This window comes from Canis lupus, chromosome 2 (assembly GCF_011100685.1).
Source record: "Canis lupus familiaris isolate Mischka breed German Shepherd chromosome 2, alternate assembly UU_Cfam_GSD_1.0, whole genome shotgun sequence".
In the NCBI taxonomy this organism is placed as follows: Eukaryota; Metazoa; Chordata; class Mammalia; order Carnivora; family Canidae; genus Canis; species Canis lupus.
Window position 1 is genome coordinate 12615657 of NC_049223.1, and position 6809 is coordinate 12622465.

Below are 6809 nucleotides of genomic sequence, written 5' to 3' on the forward strand. Positions count from 1 at the left end.
GGATTACATTTGACCCACTAGATAACCCAGGATTATCTCCTTATGGTAAGGTCAGCTGATTAATAACCTTAATTATACCCACAAAGTCCAATTTGTTATATAATGTATATTCATAGGCATAACACCAAGGGACAAGGGTCACAGGGTCAAAATTCTGCCTCGTACTGCAGGCCTTGGACATTGACAACACATTAACACATTCTGACAAAGGCTGCCAACTTCTGGAAGCAGAAGAGCACTTACCCATTTCTGGTGCTGTGAAATAATCAGGAGAGAATCGGAAGAACTCTGTTCTGATCCCAGCTCTGCATCTACCATAGCAAGTGAGCTTAGACAAGTCATTTAAAGCTTTTGTGTCTGTGGCTACTTTGCCTGTCGGTTCTTAATATATGGATGAAGAGTCTAGCTCTCGGCCAAACACCTATGTGTGATTTTTCAGGCCTAAGCACCGGTGATCAGAGAGGCTTCACCTGCCAGTCCTCAAGGGGGAAGCTGACCTCCCCACACACTGACAGGAGTTACAGTCAAGGACCCAGGCCCCCCCCCACCCCACCCCCACCCCCGCCAGCCTTGCTCTTACACACGTCTGCATTGCCAGCCCAGGCACCTCCATCTGGAGGTCTCTTTACCAGGGAGATACAATGACAGAGCCACCCTCGGGAGACACAGCCAAGACCTCCGTATAGAGGAAGAGAGGAGGACACTTGAAAACACTTTTTCTCTATGCTGACTTAGTATTCACTACTACTTTTCCATGGCAGTCTTCCTCCCTCTGTTCCCTAACCCCCAGCCCAGCCCAGGATCAATAAAACTCCAGGAACCTTTTGCTCAGGGCTCCCTCAGGAGTGAGATAATGTCCACATCTGCGCTGATACATCAGACCCTCACTTGGTTCTGTTCCATGGGGAAAATCAACAGGAGGAATCAGCACATTCTCCAGTGTAGCTTCTTGTTCATACTAGGTAGTGATTAAAGGCTTGACTATTACTTGCTTGTTGACTTGTTGTCTTAATTGGTTTCTCCAACACCTGGTAGTCCAGCTTTCTCCAGCTCAGCAGAGCACCTGACAACATGAGACAATATAGGACAATGCCTCAGTAGTGGCATGGCTTACATGGTTCATTCATTCATTCATTCATTTATTCAGCACCTATTATGGGCTGGGCATTTGCTAGGTGTCAGGGATACAGAGATGAGTAAGACCCATTCCATTATGGCAGGAAGGTTACATTCCAGTTGAGGAATCATGACCAATGAATTATGACACAGTGATATTAATTCTCTCATCAAGTATTTGTTGAAAGCCTAACTTCTTGCTTGAGATCTCATATAATGATTCTTTGAGAAAGATTTATGATTAGCTTTATTTTATAGATAAGTAAAATAAGGCTCAGAGAATAAATATTTTGCTCAAGGCCCCAGAGCTAGTAAGTGATAGATCAGGATTCAAACTCAGGACTTTTGATTTAAATTCAGTGTTTTCTCCTTCATCTTAGGTAGAGATAAGTTCTATAGGGACTCAGAGAAGGAGACTGATTCTTCCTGGGTTAAAGATGGAAGTGAATGCTATAATCCTCAGGACTTGGAAAAAGTCGAGTGCTATGTATGATGGCTCCTGCTGTTATCATCCACCATTTACATCCTTACTCCTTTTAATACATAGACAAAATAAAAGTTCCAAGTCATCTATAAGTCATCATGCAAAGCCCTGCCTTCCTTTGGAGGCAGAAAGTCCTCTGCTATCTCTGTCACAGACCTGATTCGAGGTCAGCTCCTCCAGCTCTGTGCAGATGACACCCATGCTCCAGACAATGGTGCAAATGGCTTTCTCCACAGGGTTTTAGGAAAGTCTGTCTTTACATAATAACCCACTAAACACAATGACTCTCAAAAACACTGATTCTTTTTTTTTTTAAAAAAAAAAACACTGATTCTTTAATGAGGCTGTTGGAGGATCAGAGTCCTATCTGGACATAAAGGAATCCATTGATTCCGCATCACTGGCCTGAAGGAAAAAGCCAACCGTGGGTGTTTGCAGAATGCTGGGCAACAGTAAAGGGCTCAGCACTCAGAGCTAGAAGGGCGGCAAAAGTCAGCATGATGCAATGGTCTCCTCCCTAAAATATTTCCTCCCGGTTCCCTGTGAGTATGAAGTTGTTCGCAAATATTTAAGATAAGTGCTTTTGTCTAGACCCACTCACTGGTGCCCAAGAGCTGTAACCACACAGAGATGAATGCTATGGAGCCTAGCCCTGGCATGTGCCCCTCCAAGGGCGCTTCTGCTTTTCATTTGTTTATTCCAAGGCCATTTCCCAGCCCTTCTTCCTTTCTAGGGTCCGTAAGGAAAGCACAGCCATCCACACAGATGCCAGAGGCCCCCCTCTGTGACCTTGCATCTGCCCCCTAAGAAATTCTGCAGACACATGGAGAATCCAGTTTTCTTCTCTCAGATCTCCCTCAGATGGACGGAAATCATTGGCCCCATTGACTAGTTATGATACTTTTTTTCCTCTTAGATCCTAGGTCTTCCCAGTCAATAGAGCTTCAAGGTGAGAACAAGAAAGATTGGATTTTATTCTGCCCAGTTTGGTGGTAGCCAAATTACATCCTTACTCAACACGAACAGTTCCAGTTATCAAATAAGACTAGTATGGATTTATTCATCTTTTAAAGACTTTATTTATTTATTCATGAGAGACACAGAGAGGCAGAGACATAAGCAGAGGAATGGGATCCCTGGGTGGCGCAGCGGTTTGGCGCCTGCCTTTGGCCCAGGGCGCGATCCCGGAGACCCGGGATCGAATCCCACGTCGGGTTCCCGGTGCATGGAGCCTGCTTCTCCCTCTGCCTGTGTCTCTGCCTCTCTCTCTCTCTCTGTGACTATCATAAATAAATAAAAATTAAAAAAAAAAAAAGAAAAAAAAAAAAAGAAGCAGGCTTCCTGCAGGGAGCCTGATGCAAGAGTCAAACCAAGGACCACAGGATCACGACCTGAGCCAAAGGCAGACGCTCAACCACTGAGCCACCCAGGCGTCCCACTAGTATGCATTTATTATCTGAAATTTTACAAAATAAGTTCATTGGAAAAAGGTCCTAGAGAATGACAAAGTATCATGCTGTTCTTATCGGCTGTTGCTTAGTAATAGTGATTGTTGGAATCCTTATCCATGTGCGTTTCTTCCCTTAATAAACATCTATTGAGAATCTACTGCATACAGAGTTCTTTGCTGGACACTCATGGTGGTACAGATACACAATCTCTGTCCTTCCAGAATTTAGCATTTACTACTTGAAAGGAGCAAAGTAGAGTACTAGAGAGGAGGAACAAAAAGGTGTCCTTGGTGGTGTGTCGTTTGGTTCTGAGCACTGTGTCACAAAAATAGACATTTTGAATAACCAAGCAAGGCTGGTGCTGACGCAGCCTGGCTTCACTCATATGCCCCTTTAGCCAGCTGACAGGCTAGCCCCTGGCAAGTACCAAATCCTCTTGTTGGGCTTAATGCACGAGGGTAGTTTGGTGTCTGCTGGAGGCCAACAGAGTGAATTTCAGGTCTGTTTGTGGGCACTCTGGAATTTTAAGTGCAGGCATTTTTTATTCATGAGATTCAAAGGAGACCCTGAAATAGTTGGCTCTCCAGCCTTAACAGGCGGGCCTGAGCACTTTGTAAGGGACTAGGGGAGTCATACCCTGGCTAGGGCAGGGAAAGTGATGACTCACTCAGAGCCACTTAGGTTGGGCAGGAAACGGCTGATTCTGTTGTTGCTGTTCTAGAGGAGGCCTGCATTCCCTGGGTGGACAGGTTGCATTAGGATTTTGGCAGGAGTTTCACTGTAGCTCTTTATCTTTCTTCGATTCTTCCTGGGGATTTGGGGAAAATATTGAGCCATAGGATGAACTAAACAAATAAGAAGGAAACATGGTGTTCTTCCAGGCCCTCCCCTCAACGTGGGTCCCAGCAACCTGAGCTGTGGTGCCTCCTGGGGAGGTGAGGAGGAGGAGGAGGAGCACACAACAAAGGATCCTTCCTACACTACTTACTGCCTTTGGAGCTCCGGGCACTGGGGGAGCACCCCCCAAAGTTGTAGCTTTCCAGGAACTGCGGGAAGAGATCCCCTTGCTTGGACACTGCTGGGTTGAATTTCAGCTCAGCTGTGGAGGCAGTAGCTACTTCCATTCTTTGCATCTCAGAATCCTCATTTGTAAAATAAGATAAGTAATAGAAGTCACCTAGAAGGTTGTTTGTGAAGTTTCATGAAGAAAAACATGAAGCATCTAGAACAATGCATGGTTCAGAGTTCAAGCTTAATAAATATTTGGCTATTTTAATGAGGGTGCCAAGAGGACAGCATGCATGGAACTGGTGCAGACAACGACTGTTACATTATGTCTGGAAGCAACCTTAGTTGTTTAGTTTTAATGAGCCATAGCAAAGACATACGCTGGTAGGAGGTCACTCTGCACCTTTTGATGGATGCAGTTCTCTCTTTCTAAACCTGGGGGCATGTTTCCTTCTGGTCTAGACCAGTGCTCTTCAAACGTGACATAATGACCTGGTACATAAATGACCTGGGGGTCTTAGTCAAATGCAGATTATGACTCAATGGATTTGGAGGTAACTGACAGTCCACATTTCTAACAGGTCCTTGGCTGAGGCCACAGCAGCTGGTTCACAAATTCTGAGTATCGAGGATCCAGTCCCAAAAAACCTCCTGTGATGATGGAAATCTTCAGTGTGTGCACTGTCCAAAACAGTAGTCACTAGCCACTAGCCACATATGACTATGGAACAGGTGAAATGTGGCTGTTGGAAACTGAAGTTTTTATTTAATTGAGGTGTAAACAACCGCAGGTGGTTCATGATTACAGTATGGGACAGCACAGCTCCAGACCCTTCTGCCCAGAAGCTCAAAGTCGTGAGTTGGATCCTTGTTAGAGTCATACACAAAACTCTGTTAAGGACTACATATTATACTTTAGATGACAATGGGGATTGAGTATAAGAGGTGTAGAGTTCCACCCAATCTATCTACACACTCAGCAAATACAGCCAAAGCATATACTCCGGTACATGTGAATGTTAGTAAAATAACCTTTTTTATTTGCAGATGAACTTCCTGATAGAGCTGTCTGACCAACTTCCTTCTCTTACCTCCGGACCTTGAGCCAGATCTGTTTATTACCCATCTGTTGGAAAAGAAGGTATTTCATTAACGATGAATTCAATGATGTCCTCAGCTTGATCATTTTCACCTCTTCAATGTTTTCCTTGCATGTTTTCAGTGTGAGCCCTTGATATCTGTATACATCGTTGAAATAAACATTATCTAAACATAAAAAATGGAAAGTTGAATGAACTTAAATAGGTAAAAAGATCTTCATCTGACTATATTGAAAAATATTAAGACAAGAACTTAGAATGTTTGATAAGGAAGTTAAGTCTTTGATTTCTGCAAATGTTTCCTTGGATGAGATGGACGTGTCAAACATCCTGGGTAAATAGTGATGAGCCTTAAACCCATATCAGTGACAAATAACTGACTCTGATCCAGAGCACTGAGCTGGATTCTGAATAGATGCCAGGGCCCTGTGCTTTCTCATTGATATGAAGAGGAAGCCAGCCCATTTTTCACTACATCTTTGTAAGAAGTATGTTAATGTTCTTACCTGCTTTTTTAAAAAAAGATTTATTTATTCGAGAGAGAGAAAAAGACACTGTGAGTACAAAAGCAGGGCAGGGGGAGGTAGAGGGAGAGGGAGAGTCTTATGCAGATTCTCTGCTGAGTGGGGAACCCCACATGGGGCTCAACCTCATGACCCTGAGATCTTGACCGGAGCCAAAACCGAGAGTCAGATGCTCAGCTGACTGAGGCCCTCAGGCACCCTTACCTGCTTTTGATATTAGATGTAAGAGATCGGGATCCCTGGGTGGCGCAGCGGTTTGGCGCCTGCCTTTGGCCCAGGGCGCGATCCTGGAGACCCGGGATCGAATCCCACATCGGGCTCCCGGTGCATGGAGCCTGCTTCTCCCTCTGCCTGTGTCTCTGCCTCTCTCTCTCTCTCTCTGTGTGACTATCATAAATAAATAAAAATTAAAAAAAAATAAATAGATGTAAGAGATCAATTTCAATCGTCTCCAAATTGCAGTACTGATTTGAGAAATGACACCTGGCATTTTTTCTGACACTTGGCATTTTTAGCATGTCAATATTTGAAACCATAGGCAACACATGGGTACAAGGTAAAGAGTGATTATATTAGCTCTAGGTGTATATTGAGTATATTGTAGTTACATAATATATATAGCTATACTTATGAGAAACTCTTATTGTGATAGATATCAAATTGAATTTAATGACAATTAAGGATGTAATGCTTACCTTTTATTTCATAAGAGTAGAAAGTACTTTGTAAATAGCCACACTGCATTTTAAAAAAGTATTACAGGGGTGAGATATATTGAGAGACTAATATATGCCCCCATACCCTGCTACCAAAATGTGTGTATGGAGAAGAACATTTGCTGAATAGAATGATTCAGTTCTTGTTCAAGGAACAAATGGAGCTTCTTGCCATAGTGAATAGTGTAAGGGGGCCCTTTTCAATCAACACTCACATAGAAATTAAAGTGGGTTTCATTAAATGCCTTCAACAATGGACTAGAAAACATACAAACCTTAGACATCTGGTTTAGTATGACACAGCACTTAATAGATTCAAGATTAACTCTCAGATGAGAAAGAATTCCAGTGGGTCAAGGTACAGAGGAGTATTTTTCTCTTTTCTCTTACTGCCATCGTTTCCCCCCTCC

The 6809-nt window shown here is 43.5% G+C and overlaps 1 long non-coding RNA gene across 1 annotated transcript; it reads right to left on the reverse strand.

The window, feature by feature from the left end:
* Positions 1-824: 824 nt before the first annotated feature.
* Positions 825-5477, reverse strand: LOC119869981. Its single transcript, XR_005354935.1, has 3 exons — positions 5151-5477; positions 4040-4193; positions 825-1063 (listed from the first exon to the last, which is right to left on the reverse strand). It is a non-coding gene; the product is annotated as an uncharacterized LOC119869981 (long non-coding RNA).
* Between the last annotated feature and the right edge of the window lie 1332 nt (positions 5478-6809).